The following is a 20,687-nucleotide window of genomic DNA, read 5'->3' on the forward strand; positions in this document are numbered from 1 at the left end:
GCATTTCTACAGGACAGCATCAGCGACGATGCGCATGCTTACCAAAGAGACGCCGGACTGCGACGTTGACGCCGACCCGCCCACCCGAATCGCGGAAGCCCTCAACCGCGCCCAACTATCCGACGAGGAGAAAACGGTGGCCAGAAACGCTCTTCGAGCCCTGCCAACAACCTTCCACGGCCAGCCAAAGGCGACCCATGACTTTGCGTGGCAGAAGGCGTATAACGTGCTGCCAACGCGGCAGCGCCTGCACAAACTCGGCATCGTCCCGAACGCGCGTTGCCCGAATTGCCGCGAAACGGAAACGCAGAAACACGCCCTAGTTGATTGCACGGCCGCCAAGCCTGTGTGGCGCATCATCGCACGATGTTTCCGCATCCGCCCTCCCCCCTGTCTCAGGCGAAACAAAGGCGCCTTCGCTAAACTGGTCGTGGCATGCACGCTCTTCGCGATTTGGAAGCGTCGCTCCCTCGCGGAAGCGCGCCGCTCGCCAGTGAGGGCGGCATTTCCGGTAGTAGCGAACATTCGCTTGATGGTGTGGGCATTCCTGTCCGAAGCGCTAGAAGCTGGCGGGGAGGAAAAGTTTTTGCGCCGCTGGCACACCAAGTTTTTCTTTTTGAGAAACGGAAAGCTCGTTTCCCCGATCATCCCCTACTGACACCCCCCCCCCCCCTCCCACCTTTTTTTAGTTCCGGACCGCCGTCCGAGGCCCCCCTCCCCACCACCTCCCACCCTTTTCTTCAAATGAGCGATACATAGGGTATCACGCAGGAGCCTAACTGCTCCCTCGATAAACGAACAAGCTTTATCCTGTTTTGAGCAGATGCGCACACGACCGCGCTGCAATGTGCTTGCCCTGCGCAGCGCCGCCGCGCTGCGCAGAGCGCTCACTGCGTAGCATTGTATAAATTTAATAAATGTTGCATGTATTTATTTTATGTAGGCCGGGTGCATAGTGTACACACTTGCATGTTAATTTGCGAGTCGGGCGTGGGAGAGCCTGTTAAAATGACTGCATATGTATTGTTTTCCCGTTCAGGCGCGCCTATTCACATGCGTGTTGTTCCTGTAACGCGGCGCTCCAATGATCGCGCCAAACTATTGTGACCAGCCGAAGTGCCGGCTGAGTATTATGTATAAGTCAGTGACCTGAGTATACATGTTTGGAGTTAAATAAACTTCTCCTTGTTGTAGTCCTACCTCTCGGGACTACATTTTTGGCCTTTGGGCCGGGGTTGGATGCCCCCCCTTGAGGGGGGACAACCCTTTTCACTCTTTTTTTTCTTTCTCCTCTCGCTTCTCTTTTCCCGCTTCCTTCTTACGCTTGCGGTGCATCCAAACCGGGTTCCTTCGGGAGCTGACTGGGCAGTTGCACCGCAACTTATACGTTCTTCCCCTGTCCTGAGGTCAGGGCGTGGGTCCAAACCCACCCCTGACCGCCTGGCCTCTCCAGCAGGACTGTCTGGGGTCTTTGGACCCGCGAAGGTGTTATGCCTGCGGGATCCACTTGCGGCCTCTCTTCGGGGTGCGGCAGCAGGGGAGTGACGCTCCGCGGTGGGCAAAAGGCTCACCCCGCTATCACCGCTGTATTGAGCTATAAGCTCTGGGGTCGCTTGCTTAGCTGGCGGGTGGTCGCCCAAGGCGGCCTTCCCGACTAAGCCCAGGGTTCCCCGGCCCTGGGTGGACGTGCGGCTCAGCCCCTGCTCTGCCGGCCTGCTCCAATGCAGCTCCACCATGGCTCTAAGCCATGGCGACTGGCCAAGCCCTTTGGTGAGAAAGGGTGGACGCTGGGGCAGCCGGTAGGGCGCCGCACCCTAGGTCAGGCCCGGTGGTCCCGGAGGTCCGGGCGGCCTTTGATCGGGCCAGCAAGGCCGAGACTTCTACTTCCTCTCTTGTGTGCTGCCTCTTTTGACAACCTCACTCTGTTCTTATCAGCTTAATATCTGATACGGATCCTATTTGGATCCAAGATATTAAACTTATTTTTGTGATGCGGCGGAGTGCTTGAAGCTTGCTTCACCTCCGCCACGGGTTGGCCCGGTATTGCACTACCTCCGGGATCGGCCCACTCACCCCCTGCGGGGTGAGTTCGACAATAAATTCAATGATAGAAGGAGTGTTCGGATTTACCCATGATACCGGGGTAAACGGCTTGGGTGCGTCGAGTGTCCGAGACGGTGGCGGCACGCCGCCCCGGCTGACGCGGTATTCGCGTGCAGGGAGTGCGCTAGCTGTGTTTACACTTACGATTGCTCTGGGAAAATAAATGTTTCCGTGTGTATTTCATATATGGAGGGTCTCTTTTATTTTGTTATGTTCACACGTACATACTCAAGTTTCTTATTTTTTTTAACGTTCCTACTCATATTAATAAAACTATTGAGGAAATTATCATTACTGTTTCGGAGGAAAGCTAGAAGTGTGTATACGATGTGTATGCATGTGCGATGTGTATGTATGTATGTGTGTAGAAGTGTGTATGTATGTGCCAAGCTATTTCCGCTTTTCGAATTCACCCGTTTCGCAACGAAAAATAAAAAAAGCCTCTAGAAAATGGGGTTTGGTTGGTGTTTCTGTTTACAGTTGCAGTGGCAAGCGAAGGCATTTTTATTTCACATCTTCACGCGGCGTCTGAACCTGAAGACGCGTGCTCTCGCCACGTCTACGCATCTACACTATTCCCCATCACAAATTAAAATCGCAAAGAACGCCACAGGACCCACTCCGCACACACCTGCTGTACGGTGGAGCGGCAAAGCCCCGATGTGCTTTTCCGATGTCCACTGACCTTTGGGGTTTGACGTCCCAAAACCACCATATGATTATGGGAAAATTTCGACCACCTGGGGTTCTTTCACGTGCACCCTAATCTGAGCACAGGGAAATGCAGCCGCCGCGGCCGGGATTCGATCCCACCACCTGCGGGTCAGCAGCCGAGTACCTTACGGCCATCAGACCACCACGGCGGGCATCGCCTTGTTGATCAAACACTTCATTTCTGAACACCATCTCATACCAGCTCATCCACCGTTGGCTCTCGTTAATTACAACGAACATCCTCGCACGCTCACCTCAATGGAATTGCCAGTTGCTGGAAGTTCCAAGAAAATTGCGCACTAGACGTTCGGACGCACCACGCACGTACCTGAAGCGACGTGGACCCCAGGACGCGTGAGATCACGCCCCGGGCGCGCTTTGCCTCCGTACCCACTCGTCACTCCTCACAGCTTCACTAAGCCGAGTATGTAGAAGTCGAAGAAGCAGAACAACAAACCAGCCAATCCCCCACAGTGGGTGTGAGCCACAAGTGAAGGTCAACAAAAACAAGCAACACCAGCGAGCGCAGTGACGAAGCTATCGTAATGGGGCGAAATAATCCACGAATATGGCTGCACGTTGACGCACGGTCGCATTTGTGCAACCACCCGTGTCTCCCGAAGACCGTCTGTCGCGCGTCTTCGACGAAAAGCGCAGGCGAGTACTTCTCCACTGATTTCCGCGACCACTTCACGACCGCCTTCGGCCGCCTCATGTCCGTCCGGCACGATCGACGGAGCGCCGCACCAGCGCCTCGTACACGCCACCATAGCACTCCTACCCCTCGGAATCAGCAAAACTCGGACGTTTTCGACCACGACAGACAGAACCTGCCGGCCCGTTGAACGCTTGAACGACATCGCAGCGTCAAGTCGCACACTCACGTTCCGTCACCCTCTGCCACATGATCCTTCATTCACCGGCTTCACAACCCACGCGGTAGACGTTTCGCACGCATTCCCGGGTCTGCCTTTCACGGCAGGACCTTCGTCGACCTCGGTGCGGTGTTCCGCCACGTCGGAACTTGCAAGGCATATGTTGAGCGTGCTGAAGCAGCCAAAGGCACCACCTTTTTGCCGATGATTGTGGGCGTCGTTGCAGAGGCGTTGCTTGGGCAGCCGGCGTAGAAGCCATGTTGGATGGGTGACGTATTCACATTTTGCACAGTCATTTTTTTTTTTCCTTCCTTCCAGACTTTGGTGCTCGAGTTGGACATGTACACTATGCATCAGTTTTTAAAACAAATGCTGTAGCATCCCTCGCGACATGCCTGATAATGTTCGCCAGCAAGCATTTGGTGTGACGTCATGGTCGCATAGAGAGTACGCATGCAAGCAAGCACGCGTGGCTTCGACCTCTGGGAAAAAGAAGGTTTCAGTTTTAACATGTTTGTAAGCGAAACTAGAAACTTCAAGCGGACTGGGGATAAAAGCAATGCCGTGAAGCCAGCGCTGCCGCTGTCGGTGCACAATGCTGGTTGTGCATGGGTGGACGTCGGAATTGCTTTGCTACTGTTTGCCCGGCTTTTGGCCAGAACTAAGTACGAGGTGTGAAAGAATGGATGTTAATTACGTGCTAATGAATTGCATCGCTTCTCGGCCTTTTGGCTAAGATCAAAGTGTAGTCCTACCTCTCGGGACTACATTTTTGGCCTTTGGGCCGGGGTTGGATGCCCCCCCTTGAGGGGGGACAACCCTTTTCACTCTTTTTTTTCTTTCTCCTCTCGCTTCTCTTTTCCCGCTTCCTTCTTACGCTTGCGGTGCATCCAAACCGGGCTCCCTCGGGAGCTGACTGGGCAGTTGCACCGCAACTTATACGTTCTTCCCCTGTCCTGAGGTTAGGGCGTGGGTCTGAACCCACCCCTGACCGCCTGGCCTCTCCAGCAGGACTGTCTGGGGTCTTTGGACCCGCGAAGGTGTTATGCCTGCGGGATCCACTTGCGGCCTCTCTTCGGGGTGCGGCAGCAGGGGAGTGACGCTCCGCGGTGGGCAAAAGGCTCACCCCGCTATCACCGCTGTATTGAGCTATAAGCTCTGGGGTCGCTTGCTTAGCTGGCGGGTGGTCGCCCAAGGCGGCCTTCCCGACTAAGCCCAGGGTACCCCGGCCCTGGGTGGACGTGCAGCCCAGCCCCTGCTCTGCCGGCCTGCTCCAATGCAGCTCCACCATGGCTCTAAGCCATGGCGACTGGCCAAGCCCTTTGGTGAGAAAGGGTGGACGCTGGGGCAGCCGGTAGGGCGCCGCACCCTTGGTCAGGCCCGGTGGTCCCGGAGGTCCGGGCGGCCTTTGATCGGGCCAGCAAGGCCGAGACTTCTACTTCCTCTCTTGTGTGCTGCCTCTTTTGACAGCCTCACTCTGTTCTTATCAGCTTAATATCTGATACGGATCCTATTTGGATCCAAGATATTAAACTTATTTTTGTGATGCGGCGGAGTGCTTGAAGCTTGCTTCACCTCCGCCACGGGTTGGCCCGGTATTGCACTACCTCCGGGATCGGCCCACTCACCCCCTGCGGGGTGAGTTCGACAATAAATTCAATGATAGAAGGAGTGTTCGGATTTACCCATGATACCGGGGTAAACGGCTTGGGTGCGTCGAGTGTCCGAGACGGTGGCGGCACGCCGCCCCGGCTGACGCGGTATTCGCGTGCAGGGAGTGCGCTAGCTGTGTTTACACTTACGATTGCTCTGGGAAAATAAATGTTTCCGTGTGTATTTCATATATGGAGGGTCTCTTTTATTTTGTTATGTTCACACGTACATACTCAAGTTTCTTATTTTTTTTAACGTTCCTACTCATATTAATAAAACTATTGAGGAAATTATCATTACTGTTTCGGAGGAAAGCTAGAAGTGTGTATACGATGTGTATGCATGTGCGATGTGTATGTATGTATGTGTGTAGAAGTGTGTATGTATGTGCCAAGCTATTTCCGCTTTTCGAATTCACCCGTTTCGCAACGAAAAATAAAAAAAGCCTCTAGAAAATGGGGTTTGGTTGGTGTTTCTGTTTACAGTTGCAGTGGCAAGCGAAGGCATTTTTATTTCACATCTTCACGCGGCGTCTGAACCTGAAGACGCGTGCTCTCGCCACGTCTACGCATCTACACTATTCCCCATCACAAATTAAAATCGCAAAGAACGCCACAGGACCCACTCCGCACACACCTGCTGTACGGTGGAGCGGCAAAGCCCCGATGTGCTTTTCCTATGTCCACTGACCTTTGGGGTTTGACGTCCCAAAACCACCATATGATTATGGGAAAATTTCGACCACCTGGGGTTCTTTCACGTGCACCCTAATCTGAGCACAGGGAAATGCAGCCGCCGCGGCCGGGATTCGATCCCACCACCTGCGGGTCAGCAGCCGAGTACCTTACGGCCATCAGACCACCACGGCGGGCATCGCCTTGTTGATCAAACACTTCATTTCTGAACACCATCTCATACCAGCTCATCCACCGTTGGCTCTCGTTAATTACAACGAACATCCTCGCACGCTCACCTCAATGGAATTGCCAGTTGCTGGAAGTTCCAAGAAAATTGCGCACTAGACGTTCGGACGCACCACGCACGTACCTGAAGCGACGTGGACCCCAGGACGCGTGAGATCACGCCCCGGGCGCGCTTTGCCTCCGTACCCACTCGTCACTCCTCACAGCTTCACTAAGCCGAGTATGTAGAAGTCGAAGAAGCAGAACAACAAACCAGCCAATCCCCCACAGTGGGTGTGAGCCACAAGTGAAGGTCAACAAAAACAAGCAACACCAGCGAGCGCAGTGACGAAGCTATCGTAATGGGGCGAAATAATCCACGAATATGGCTGCACGTTGACGCACGGTCGCATTTGTGCAACCACCCGTGTCTCCCGAAGACCGTCTGTCGCGCGTCTTCGACGAAAAGCGCAGGCGAGTACTTCTCCACTGATTTCCGCGACCACTTCACGACCGCCTTCGGCCGCCTCATGTCCGTCCGGCACGATCGACGGAGCGCCGCACCAGCGCCTCGTACACGCCACCATAGCACTCCTACCCCTCGGAATCAGCAAAACTCGGACGTTTTCGACCACGACAGACAGAACCTGCCGGCCCGTTGAACGCTTGAACGACATCGCAGCGTCAAGTCGCACACTCACGTTCCGTCACCCTCTGCCACATGATCCTTCATTCACCGGCTTCACAACCCACGCGGTAGACGTTTCGCACGCATTCCCGGGTCTGCCTTTCACGGCAGGACCTTCGTCGACCTCGGTGCGGTGTTCCGCCACGTCGGAACTTGCAAGGCATATGTTGAGCGTGCTGAAGCAGCCAAAGGCACCACCTTTTTGCCGATGATTGTGGGCGTCGTTGCAGAGGCGTTGCTTGGGCAGCCGGCGTAGAAGCCATGTTGGATGGGTGACGTATTCACATTTTGCACAGTCATTTTTTTTTTTTTTCCTTCCTTCCAGACTTTGGTGCTCGAGTTGGACATGTACACTATGCATCAGTTTTTAAAACAAATGCTGTAGCATCCCTCGCGACATGCCTGATAATGTTCGCCAGCAAGCATTTGGTGTGACGTCATGGGCGCATAGAGAGTACGCATGCAAGCAAGCACGCGTGGCTTCGACCTCTGGGAAAAAGAAGGTTTCAGTTTTAACATGTTTGTAAGCGAAACTAGAAACTTCAAGCGGACTGGGGATAAAAGCAATGCCGTGAAGCCAGCGCTGCCGCTGTCGGTGCACAATGCTGGTTGTGCATGGGTGGACGTCGGAATTGCTTTGCTACTGTTTGCCCGGCTTTTGGCCAGAACTAAGTACGAGGTGTGAAAGAATGGATTTTAATTACGTGCTAATGAATTGCATCGCTTCTCGGCCTTTTGGCTAAGATCAAAGTGTCGAGTTAGCTGTTTTTTTACGAGCCCTCGCGCGAGTCCCGGGGTCACGTCACGTCGGCGTCGGCCCCCGGGCCCTCTCGGAGTTCGAGCCCCAGAACCAGTGCAAGCCCTTCGCCGCCGCAGCCTCGTGCACGCGGCTGCCACCCTTGGGTTTCGGGCCTTCCCGCCCGGAGACCCTCTACATGCCAGGTCGAGCCAGGCCCCCGGTCCGCCCCTGCTGCCCCGGAGCTCCTAGCGGCGACCCCTGCCATCACCAGACCCCAAGCGGCCCCCGCCTCAGCTGAGCCGCTGCCTACCAGTGTGCAGCTTGACTGCACGTCACGAGTCGTCCCAGAGCCTCGCCCCCCCCGGCGGCTTGCGGGATCCGCCCACCAGTATGGCCATGCCAGTTGAGCTCCCGGTGAGGGAGAATTGTTTCATGTTTTCCGCGCCCGAGGGCGATGTCTCTGTTGACGATCTGATTGATGCAGTAGAATTAACCGCTGGTGATGATAGTGTATTCGTGCTTCAGCACATGGGGGGCGCAAAGTTCCTTGTGTGTACTCGCAATGCTAGTCAGGCGACGAGCCTAATGGTGGCGGAGGGTTTCACGGTGAATGGGGTGAAGGTGCCGGTAGAGGCAGTCGGGCCGCCGGTAACGTACGTGAACGTCTACCGCTACCCGGCTTTCTTGTCTGATGAGGCCCTTAGTAATGCTCTTGCCCCTTTCGGCAAAATTAAGAGCATTTCCTTCGCCACCTTGGCGACTCGCCAGACTAAGCTAAATGGTGTGAGGCTAGTCAAAATAGAAATGTCCCGGCCTGTTCCTAATTTCATGACAATAGCGGGGCACAAAGTCATGTGTGAATACCGTGGGATGCGTCGCGTGTGCGCCCGCTGCGGCGAGGTCGGACACATGGCGACCGCATGTTCTGCCGCGTACTGCAGACGGTGTGGCATTTTTGGCCACGATACGGAGGGCTGCGAGGCCGAATGTAAACGCTGTGGCGGCCACCACGGGACGCGCGAGTGTTTTCGGAGGCGCTCTTACGCGTCTGCCGCCCGCGGTTTCCCCACACTGACTGATACCACCCCCTCACTTGTACATGTAAGCGGCCCTGCCGTATCGAAGGCCGCCAGTGCCCCACGCCTACAGGTGCTATCGCCAAGGACTGCACCTCGCACCATTGGGAAGGGGCTCCCACCCGAGGACCGCAACTGCAATACTGGCCCGCCCACAGGCAGCAGTGCGGACACTTCGTCTGCCAACGAAGGGGAGAAGCCGGGAAGCGTTGACGACGTCGCCACCACGTCGTCTGAAACAGACACCAGTGACCTCGAGACGGTCTCTGCACAATCGTCACCCACCACGCAGCCCGCACGCCCGCTAGGCGGGCCCGGCCGCCAGGGTTCCTCTGTCGCGCCTAAAGCCCTTACTGGTGCCTCTGAGCAAGAAGCAGCGAGCCTCCTTGTCGCAAACCCACCCACTAACGTGCTGGCTCCAGTCACTCCCCTGGACTTGGAAGAAAGGAGCCAAGACCCCGCCCGAGAGGACTTGCCCATCGTGAGTCGCGGGTACTACGTGCTCCCTGAAGTTCGCGCTCAACCAAGCCTGATACCCCTCCCTGCGCCCTCCTCTGACCATGCGTTGCCCAGTCTCTGCCGAAACCGGGACCCGATTACAGCTCAGACCGCGACTGGCCGCGATCAGAGGACACGCTCGCGCTCGCGCTCGCGCCGACGCACAGGAGAGGGTGTTAAGAGCGATCCGAGAGAACGAGCGACGAGCGGAGAGACGAAGCAGCGACGGGCCGGGCTCGGCGCGAGGAGCAGCGACAGCGACGCCCCTCCGAAAGCGAAATCACAGAAGTTGGGCGAGCGCGCGGAAAGCGAAGGGGACCCGCCCCCTCAAGCCGGCGATTCCAGCGCCTAGTACGCCGACCCCACCCCAGATGGCAGCGCCCTTCCCCCACTGCGCTCCCTTCCTTCTCCCTCTGTGTCCCTTTCCCCTGGCGCGCCATGCACTCACCCTTTCGTAAACTCGCCCCCTCTCCCCTCCTAGCTCCGCTTTATGGCTGACCGGCTGCGTTTCGCCACCTGGAACGTACGCGGGTTCCGCGATAAGACGAAGCAAACCGCCGTCATCTCTTTGGCCAAGCTCCATGACATTGACCTGCTGTTCGTCCAAGAGGCGAATTTCCGTTCCCTCCTCGATGTCACCCTTTTTCGGAACCTTTGCCAGGTCGATGCCTTCTTTTCCTTGACGCGGGCCAAGTCATGCGGGGTCGGAGTCGTCTTCGTCTCTGGAAGGTTCAGGCAAAAGGCTCATTGCGTGTTTGGCGCCGACGGCCGTACGCTAATCCTGGACATCTTCATCGACGGTCGCAAAGTACGGCTCGTTAATGTGTACGCGCCAACAACGAGAACGGAAACGAACACCTTTTTTAGAGAGCTCGGCGAGTCCTTGCAAGCGCCCCTCCCGCATGTAGTCCTCGGCGACTTCAACTGTGTCGTCGACACTACAAGGGACATCAGGGGCCCAGGTCGCGGAGGCTCAGCCTACCACGCGAAAGACCTTGTCAGACTCCTTCGCCGACTGCGACTCTCGGATGCATGGGTTCTCCAGCATGATAACGCATTCGGTCCCACTCGCATGTCGAGGACCACCGCCAGTAGGCTCGACCGCGCCTACTTACCTGACCTTTTGTTACCTTCCCTTGAGGCGTGTGAGGTGCTCCCGTTGCCTCCTGCCTTGGCGGGCATTTCGGATCACGTCCCGTTGGTGACAACCGTGCGCGGGAAGCCCGGCCCCAGTCCAGCAAACGCGTCGTGGCGCCTAGACCCGGCTTTATTAAATGACCCGGTTTCCACCCCCCTGATGCAGCAACGCATTGAAGCCACAATCAGAGCGACCCCCCGAGTGACCCCGGCCGTCTGGGACGACCTCAAGGCGACCTGGAAGGCGCATTTACAACAAGAGGGCAGAGCGAGAAAAAAACGCATTACGGCTCAGATGAACGAGCTGCTGCGCAGGATGCGCATCGTCCAGAACGCCGAGTGTCTCACTTCCTGCACTCGCGACTATCTTGCCGCGCTTAAGGTACAGCATGCACGACTGCAACGAGCCATCACCGGCGAGAAGTGCGCGTTCCGAACCACCTCAGAGGGGCACCGGGAAGAGGACCTGCGCGAAGTAAGCGGCAACGGCTCAGTACGGATCCTACAAGTAAGGCGCCCAGACGGCACACTCACGGAAGACCCAGCAGAGATCGAGGCGACCTTTCGACGCCACTTCGAGACCGCTTTCCGCGAACCGGAGCCCATAACGACCTCATCGGAGCTACCGCACCGGTCAGAACTGTACCAATTCTTGAAACACCTCGATGAAGGTGAATGCCCGACCTTATGCGGCGCAGCGACGATGCAGGAATTGTGGGCCGCCATCCAGTCTATGCCACCGAACTCAGCTCCCGGCGCGGATGGCCTCACTGCAGGGTTTTATGCGACCTTTTTTAGTATCCTGAGCGAGCCGCTACTTGGCGTAATCAACAGCATTCTCGAAGGCCACGCGAAACCCGCCTCGTTTGCCATGGGGCGCGTGGTCCTGATACTTAAGGAAGGCTCACCACCGAACGACCCCACGTCATGGCGCCCTATCACGCTACTGAATGCGGATTACAAGATTGTCGCCTCTATTCTAAACAGCCGTTTAAAGACCTTTCTGCCGGACATCATCGCGCCGCACCAAACCTGCGCAGTTCCGGGCAGATCACTGTTTGCCAACCTGAACATGACTAGAGACGCCTTTCAGTACGCCACCGAGAAAAGAGTATCAGGAGCTTTTCTTTCCCTCGACCAGGCCAAGGCCTTCGACCGGGTCAGGCACGCCTACCTGTTCGAAACGCTCCGAGAGTTTGGCCTCCCGGCAGGGTTTGTTAACATCATCAAGCTCCTGTACTCGGACCTCAGGTGCCATGTGGTTGTGAACGGCTCCACTACGGACACCTTCCAGTACACGCGTGGGATCAGACAGGGATGCCCACTTGGCCCGACCCTGTTTGTGCTTTCCATAGAGCCCCTGCTCACGTCCGTAGCCGGTGACACGCGTATTCGGGGCCTCCCGCTCACAGGAACTGCGGAACTAAAGATCCTTGGTTATGCCGATGACATCTCCCTTTTCGTGAGGGACGCCAGTAGCCTCGACCGTTTTCGTCAGCTCTTCGCATTCTACGCGGCAGCGTCCGGAGCGCAGCTGAACGAGGAAAAGTGCAGGGCCCTTCGCTTCGGCAATTTCCCTGCGCATGCCATCGGCACCTTTCAAGCGGTCAACACAGTAAAGGTACTCGGGATATATTTTTCGAGCGAGGGAGTCGCACCGTCAACGTGGTCCCGCGTCCTTGAAAGGGCCGCTCAAATGGCAGAGCGTGCAGGCCTGCGAGACCTCTCGTTGCGCGAGAAAGCGCTGGCGGTTAAAACGAGTATTTGCGCACTTGCTTTGTACGCAAGTCGAGTAGCAGTGATGCCCGCAAGGACGATAAACCAGCTGTCCAAGCTCATCACGGCGTACTTGTGGGAAGGGAAACCGCCACCTTTAAAAAGACACCTCTTACACCTGGCAGTATCCGAAGGGGGTCTCGGCCTTCCACATGTACAGAGCGCAGGCAGAATTCTAGCCCTTAAAACCGCCCGAGCGCTCGCGCGCGCGAGCGATTACGTTGGCCACAACCTCCTCCTCTACTGGAGCGGTGCCAGGCACGACTGGCTGGACGCTGGCCGACACTCCGGTCCTTTTGCTGAAGCACCCGCGCCCTACTATAAAACGGCAGCGGCAACAATGCGCATGTTGGGGAATGAACTACCCGGCTGTGACGTAGACGAAGACCCGCCAGCACGCATCGTCGAGGCCATCACGATGAACCAGCTAAGCGATGCCGACCGAAAACGGGCCAAGCGCGCGCAGAGTGAACTTGGCTCCCTCCGTTGCGGCATCCCCCGCGAGGCGCACGATTTGCTCCTTAAAAAGGCCTGGCACGTCCTACCTACAAGACAGCGCCTTAACAAATTAGGCATAGTCCCGAATGCTAGCTGCCCCAACTGTCGCGTCGTGGAAACGCAGGAGCACGCGTTGTTTGAATGCGTCGCGGTGAAACCCGTGTGGCGCATGGTGGCCCACTCCTTCGGCATCCGCACCCCTCCCAACCACAAACGTAACAAAGGCGCCTTCGCCCAACTCGTGGTGATTTTCACAGTGTTGGTTTTATGGCAGAGGCGATCGCTTGCGGAAGCGCGCAGGAAACCAGTACGAGCCGCGTTTCCGGCAGTCTCGAGGATCCGAAGGCTGCTGTGGGCCTATTTATCGGCCGAACTCGAAGCCAGCGGCGAGGAAAAGTTCCTCCGTCGCTGGCATACGAAATTTTTCTTCCTCAGGGACGGCAAGCTAGCCGCCCCAATCACTCCCTTCTAACCCCCCCCCCCCCTCCGGCTCCAACACCTTATGTTTAAGTTGTGCGTTCTACATGCATCCCATGTGTCAATCTTTTGAGGTGTAACTCAGACCTTGCTGTGTACCCCCCCCCCCCCCCCAGCGTCTATATTCATTCGTGGGGAAACTGATATCCATTGCTCATCTTGTTTTCCGGCATTGTATATATGTATATAGCCCGCGTGTTTTTTTCGTTTCTCTGTACGCCTTGTTTACTCACCTTTGTATATACACACATCCGTTGTTCAATGTTACTCTGTTTTTTTTTTCTCTGTGCTATAAGTAACTCATGTATTTGATGTAGTTATCAGCCGATTACCCGGCGGTGCATACTGTACTGTTTTTTTTGTTTCATGCGTTGAGAGTTGAATAAACTTCTCCTTGTGTAGTATCTGTTCTTATCAGCTTAATATCTGATACGGATCCTATTTGGATCCAAGATATTAAACTTATTTTTGTGATGCGGCGGAGTGCTTGAAGCTTGCTTCACCTCCGCCACGGGTTGGCCCGGTATTGCACTACCTCCGGGATCGGCCCACTCACCCCCTGCGGGGTGAGTTCGACAATAAATTCAATGATAGAAGGAGTGTTCGGATTTACCCATGATACCGGGGTAAACGGCTTGGGTGCGTCGAGTGTCCGAGACGGTGGCGGCACGCCGCCCCGGCTGACGCGGTATTCGCGTGCAGGGAGTGCGCTAGCTGTGTTTACACTTACGATTGCTCTGGGAAAATAAATGTTTCCGTGTGTATTTCATATATGGAGGGTCTCTTTTATTTTGTTATGTTCACACGTACATACTCAAGTTTCTTATTTTTTTTAACGTTCCTACTCATATTAATAAAACTATTGAGGAAATTATCATTACTGTTTCGGAGGAAAGCTAGAAGTGTGTATACGATGTGTATGCATGTGCGATGTGTATGTATGTATGTGTGTAGAAGTGTGTATGTATGTGCCAAGCTATTTCCGCTTTTCGAATTCACCCGTTTCGCAACGAAAAATAAAAAAAGCCTCTAGAAAATGGGGTTTGGTTGGTGTTTCTGTTTACAGTTGCAGTGGCAAGCGAAGGCATTTTTATTTCACATCTTCACGCGGCGTCTGAACCTGAAGACGCGTGCTCTCGCCACGTCTACGCATCTACACTATTCCCCATCACAAATTAAAATCGCAAAGAACGCCACAGGACCCACTCCGCACACACCTGCTGTACGGTGGAGCGGCAAAGCCCCGATGTGCTTTTCCTATGTCCACTGACCTTTGGGGTTTGACGTCCCAAAACCACCATATGATTATGGGAAAATTTCGACCACCTGGGGTTCTTTCACGTGCACCCTAATCTGAGCACAGGGAAATGCAGCCGCCGCGGCCGGGATTCGATCCCACCACCTGCGGGTCAGCAGCCGAGTACCTTACGGCCATCAGACCACCACGGCGGGCATCGCCTTGTTGATCAAACACTTCATTTCTGAACACCATCTCATACCAGCTCATCCACCGTTGGCTCTCGTTAATTACAACGAACATCCTCGCACGCTCACCTCAATGGAATTGCCAGTTGCTGGAAGTTCCAAGAAAATTGCGCACTAGACGTTCGGACGCACCACGCACGTACCTGAAGCGACGTGGACCCCAGGACGCGTGAGATCACGCCCCGGGCGCGCTTTGCCTCCGTACCCACTCGTCACTCCTCACAGCTTCACTAAGCCGAGTATGTAGAAGTCGAAGAAGCAGAACAACAAACCAGCCAATCCCCCACAGTGGGTGTGAGCCACAAGTGAAGGTCAACAAAAACAAGCAACACCAGCGAGCGCAGTGACGAAGCTATCGTAATGGGGCGAAATAATCCACGAATATGGCTGCACGTTGACGCACGGTCGCATTTGTGCAACCACCCGTGTCTCCCGAAGACCGTCTGTCGCGCGTCTTCGACGAAAAGCGCAGGCGAGTACTTCTCCACTGATTTCCGCGACCACTTCACGACCGCCTTCGGCCGCCTCATGTCCGTCCGGCACGATCGACGGAGCGCCGCACCAGCGCCTCGTACACGCCACCATAGCACTCCTACCCCTCGGAATCAGCAAAACTCGGACGTTTTCGACCACGACAGACAGAACCTGCCGGCCCGTTGAACGCTTGAACGACATCGCAGCGTCAAGTCGCACACTCACGTTCCGTCACCCTCTGCCACATGATCCTTCATTCACCGGCTTCACAACCCACGCGGTAGACGTTTCGCACGCATTCCCGGGTCTGCCTTTCACGGCAGGACCTTCGTCGACCTCGGTGCGGTGTTCCGCCACGTCGGAACTTGCAAGGCATATGTTGAGCGTGCTGAAGCAGCCAAAGGCACCACCTTTTTGCCGATGATTGTGGGCGTCGTTGCAGAGGCGTTGCTTGGGCAGCCGGCGTAGAAGCCATGTTGGATGGGTGACGTATTCACATTTTGCACAGTCATTTTTTTTTCCTTCCTTCCAGACTTTGGTGCTCGAGTTGGACATGTACACTATGCATCAGTTTTTAAAACAAATGCTGTAGCATCCCTCGCGACATGCCTGATAATGTTCGCCAGCAAGCATTTGGTGTGACGTCATGGGCGCATAGAGAGTACGCATGCAAGCAAGCACGCGTGGCTTCGACCTCTGGGAAAAAGAAGGTTTCAGTTTTAACATGTTTGTAAGCGAAACTAGAAACTTCAAGCGGACTGGGGATAAAAGCAATGCCGTGAAGCCAGCGCTGCCGCTGTCGGTGCACAATGCTGGTTGTGCATGGGTGGACGTCGGAATTGCTTTGCTACTGTTTGCCCGGCTTTTGGCCAGAACTAAGTACGAGGTGTGAAAGAATGGATTTTAATTACGTGCTAATGAATTGCATCGCTTCTCGGCCTTTTGGCTAAGATCAAAGTGTAGGAGCTACCTGCGGACCATGAAAAGACTTTGCGTTTCAGACACGATCGCCGCCTCTACGGACATTTATCGTGGCCATATAGGCGTTTTGTAAATAGTTTTTTATTCGAGAAGCGATACCGCGTTTTTTATTGTTATACGCTTTTATTCATACTAACACCACTAACTCTTTTTTAGCCTTTTTGTTACCTGATTTTATTATATACACCTTTTATTACCGTTTCTTGTTCTGTTATATAACCATGTATGATGTTTGTGTACTAAGCATAATAAAAAATTCTGTTCTTATCAGCTTAATATCTGATACGGATCCTATTTGGATCCAAGATATTAAACTTATTTTTGTGATGCGGCGGAGTGCTTGAAGCTTGCTTCACCTCCGCCACGGGTTGGCCCGGTATTGCACTACCTCCGGGATCGGCCCACTCACCCCCTGCGGGGTGAGTTCGACAATAAATTCAATGATAGAAGGAGTGTTCGGATTTACCCATGATACCGGGGTAAACGGCTTGGGTGCGTCGAGTGTCCGAGACGGTGGCGGCACGCCGCCCCGGCTGACGCGGTATTCGCGTGCAGGGAGTGCGCTAGCTGTGTTTACACTTACGATTGCTCTGGGAAAATAAATGTTTCCGTGTGTATTTCATATATGGAGGGTCTCTTTTATTTTGTTATGTTCACACGTACATACTCAAGTTTCTTATTTTTTTTAACGTTCCTACTCATATTAATAAAACTATTGAGGAAATTATCATTACTGTTTCGGAGGAAAGCTAGAAGTGTGTATACGATGTGTATGCATGTGCGATGTGTATGTATGTATGTGTGTAGAAGTGTGTATGTATGTGCCAAGCTATTTCCGCTTTTCGAATTCACCCGTTTCGCAACGAAAAATAAAAAAAGCCTCTAGAAAATGGGGTTTGGTTGGTGTTTCTGTTTACAGTTGCAGTGGCAAGCGAAGGCATTTTTATTTCACATCTTCACGCGGCGTCTGAACCTGAAGACGCGTGCTCTCGCCACGTCTACGCATCTACACTATTCCCCATCACAAATTAAAATCGCAAAGAACGCCACAGGACCCACTCCGCACACACCTGCTGTACGGTGGAGCGGCAAAGCCCCGATGTGCTTTTCCTATGTCCACTGACCTTTGGGGTTTGACGTCCCAAAACCACCATATGATTATGGGAAAATTTCGACCACCTGGGGTTCTTTCACGTGCACCCTAATCTGAGCACAGGGAAATGCAGCCGCCGCGGCCGGGATTCGATCCCACCACCTGCGGGTCAGCAGCCGAGTACCTTACGGCCATCAGACCACCACGGCGGGCATCGCCTTGTTGATCAAACACTTCATTTCTGAACACCATCTCATACCAGCTCATCCACCGTTGGCTCTCGTTAATTACAACGAACATCCTCGCACGCTCACCTCAATGGAATTGCCAGTTGCTGGAAGTTCCAAGAAAATTGCGCACTAGACGTTCGGACGCACCACGCACGTACCTGAAGCGACGTGGACCCCAGGACGCGTGAGATCACGCCCCGGGCGCGCTTTGCCTCCGTACCCACTCGTCACTCCTCACAGCTTCACTAAGCCGAGTATGTAGAAGTCGAAGAAGCAGAACAACAAACCAGCCAATCCCCCACAGTGGGTGTGAGCCACAAGTGAAGGTCAACAAAAACAAGCAACACCAGCGAGCGCAGTGACGAAGCTATCGTAATGGGGCGAAATAATCCACGAATATGGCTGCACGTTGACGCACGGTCGCATTTGTGCAACCACCCGTGTCTCCCGAAGACCGTCTGTCGCGCGTCTTCGACGAAAAGCGCAGGCGAGTACTTCTCCACTGATTTCCGCGACCACTTCACGACCGCCTTCGGCCGCCTCATGTCCGTCCGGCACGATCGACGGAGCGCCGCACCAGCGCCTCGTACACGCCACCATAGCACTCCTACCCCTCGGAATCAGCAAAACTCGGACGTTTTCGACCACGACAGACAGAACCTGCCGGCCCGTTGAACGCTTGAACGACATCGCAGCGTCAAGTCGCACACTCACGTTCCGTCACCCTCTGCCACATGATCCTTCATTCACCGGCTTCACAACCCACGCGGTAGACGTTTCGCACGCATTCCCGGGTCTGCCTTTCACGGCAGGACCTTCGTCGACCTCGGTGCGGTGTTCCGCCACGTCGGAACTTGCAAGGCATATGTTGAGCGTGCTGAAGCAGCCAAAGGCACCACCTTTTTGCCGATGATTGTGGGCGTCGTTGCAGAGGCGTTGCTTGGGCAGCCGGCGTAGAAGCCATGTTGGATGGGTGACGTATTCACATTTTGCACAGTCATTTTTTTTTTTTTTCCTTCCTTCCAGACTTTGGTGCTCGAGTTGGACATGTACACTATGCATCAGTTTTTAAAACAAATGCTGTAGCATCCCTCGCGACATGCCTGATAATGTTCGCCAGCAAGCATTTGGTGTGACGTCATGGGCGCATAGAGAGTACGCATGCAAGCAAGCACGCGTGGCTTCGACCTCTGGGAAAAAGAAGGTTTCAGTTTTAACATGTTTGTAAGCGAAACTAGAAACTTCAAGCGGACTGGGGATAAAAGCAATGCCGTGAAGCCAGCGCTGCCGCTGTCGGTGCACAATGCTGGTTGTGCATGGGTGGACGTCGGAATTGCTTTGCTACTGTTTGCCCGGCTTTTGGCCAGAACTAAGTACGAGGTGTGAAAGAATGGATTTTAATTACGTGCTAATGAATTGCATCGCTTCTCGGCCTTTTGGCTAAGATCAAAGTGTCGAGTTAGCTGTTTTTTTACGAGCCCTCGCGCGAGTCCCGGGGTCACGTCACGTCGGCGTCGGCCCCCGGGCCCTCTCGGAGTTCGAGCCCCAGAACCAGTGCAAGCCCTTCGCCGCCGCAGCCTCGTGCACGCGGCTGCCACCCTTGGGTTTCGGGCCTTCCCGCCCGGAGACCCTCTACATGCCAGGTCGAGCCAGGCCCCCGGTCCGCCCCTGCTGCCCCGGAGCTCCTAGCGGCGACCCCTGCCATCACCAGACCCCAAGCGGCCCCCGCCTCAGCTGAGCCGCTGCCTACCAGTGTGCAGCTTGACTGCACGTCACGAGTCGTCCCAGAGCCTCGCCCCCCCCGGCGGCTTGCGGGATCCGCCCACCAGTATGGCCATGCCAGTTGAGCTCCCGGTGAGGGAGAATTGTTTCATGTTTTCCGCGCCCGAGGGCGATGTCTCTGTTGACGATCTGATTGATGCAGTAGAATTAACCGCTGGTGATGATAGTGTATTCGTGCTTCAGCACATGGGGGGCGCAAAGTTCCTTGTGTGTACTCGCAATGCTAGTCAGGCGACGAGCCTAATGGTGGCGGAGGGTTTCACGGTGAATGGGGTGAAGGTGCCGGTAGAGGCAGTCGGGCCGCCGGTAACGTACGTGAACGTCTACCGCTACCCGGCTTTCTTGTCTGATGAGGCCCTTAGTAATGCTCTTGCCCCTTTCGGCAAAATTAAGAGCATTTCCTTCGCCACCTTGGCGACTCGCCAGACTAAGCTAAATGGTGTGAGGCTAGTCAAAATAGAAATGTCCCGGCCTGTTCCTAATTTCATGACAATAGCGGGGCACAAAGTCATGTGTGAATACCGTGGGATGCGTCGCGTGTGCGCCCGCTGCGGCGAGGTCGGACACATGGCGACCGCATGTTCTGCCGCGTACTGCAGACGGTGTGGCATTTTTGGCCACGATACGGAGGGCTGCGAGGCCGAATGTAAACGCTGTGGCGGCCACCACGGGACGCGCGAGTGTTTTCGGAGGCGCTCTTACGCGTCTGCCGCCCGCGGTTTCCCCACACTGACTGATACCACCCCCTCACTTGTACATGTAAGCGGCCCTGCCGTATCGAAGGCCGCCAGTGCCCCACGCCTACAGGTGCTATCGCCAAGGACTGCACCTCGCACCATTGGGAAGGGGCTCCCACCCGAGGACCGCAACTGCAATACTGGCCCGCCCACAGGCAGCAGTGCGGACACTTCGTCTGCCAACGAAGGGGAGAAGCCGGGAAGCGTTGACGACGTCGCCACCACGTCGTCTGAAACAGACACCAGTGACCTCGAGACGGTCTCTGCACAATCGTCACCCACCACGCAGCCCGCACGCCCGCTAGGCGGGCCCGGCCGCCAGGGTTCCTCTGTCGCGCCTAAAGCCCTTACTGGTGCCTCTGAGCAAGAAGCAGCGAGCCTCCTTGTCGCAAACCCACCCACTAACGTGCTGGCTCCAGTCACTCCCCTGGACTTGGAAGAAAGGAGCCAAGACCCCGCCCGAGAGGACTTGCCCATCGTGAGTCGCGGGTACTACGTGCTCCCTGAAGTTCGCGCTCAACCAAGCCTGATACCCCTCCCTGCGCCCTCCTCTGACCATGCGTTGCCCAGTCTCTGCCGAAACCGGGACCCGATTACAGCTCAGACCGCGACTGGCCGCGATCAGAGGACACGCTCGCGCTCGCGCTCGCGCCGACGCACAGGAGAGGGTGTTAAGAGCGATCCGAGAGAACGAGCGACGAGCGGAGAGACGAAGCAGCGACGGGCCGGGCTCGGCGCGAGGAGCAGCGACAGCGACGCCCCTCCGAAA

At 55.3% G+C, this 20,687-nt stretch overlaps 4 pseudogenes; all 4 read left to right on the top strand.

Annotated features, from left to right (window-relative positions):
* The first annotated feature begins 1,899 nt into the window (after positions 1-1,899).
* Positions 1,900-2,074, top strand: LOC142766400 (U2 spliceosomal RNA; annotated as a pseudogene).
* A 3,068-nt stretch (positions 2,075-5,142) lies between these two features.
* On the top strand, positions 5,143-5,321 carry LOC142766395 (U2 spliceosomal RNA; annotated as a pseudogene).
* Positions 5,322-13,520: 8,199 nt separating this feature from the next.
* Positions 13,521-13,693, top strand: LOC142766162 (U2 spliceosomal RNA; annotated as a pseudogene).
* A 2,611-nt stretch (positions 13,694-16,304) lies between these two features.
* LOC142766445 (U2 spliceosomal RNA) lies at positions 16,305-16,486 on the top strand (annotated as a pseudogene).
* Positions 16,487-20,687: the final 4,201 nt, after the last annotated feature.

The sequence above is a fragment of the Rhipicephalus microplus genome, chromosome 6 (genome assembly GCF_043290135.1).
Source record: "Rhipicephalus microplus isolate Deutch F79 chromosome 6, USDA_Rmic, whole genome shotgun sequence".
NCBI classification, from domain to species: domain Eukaryota; kingdom Metazoa; phylum Arthropoda; class Arachnida; order Ixodida; family Ixodidae; genus Rhipicephalus; species Rhipicephalus microplus.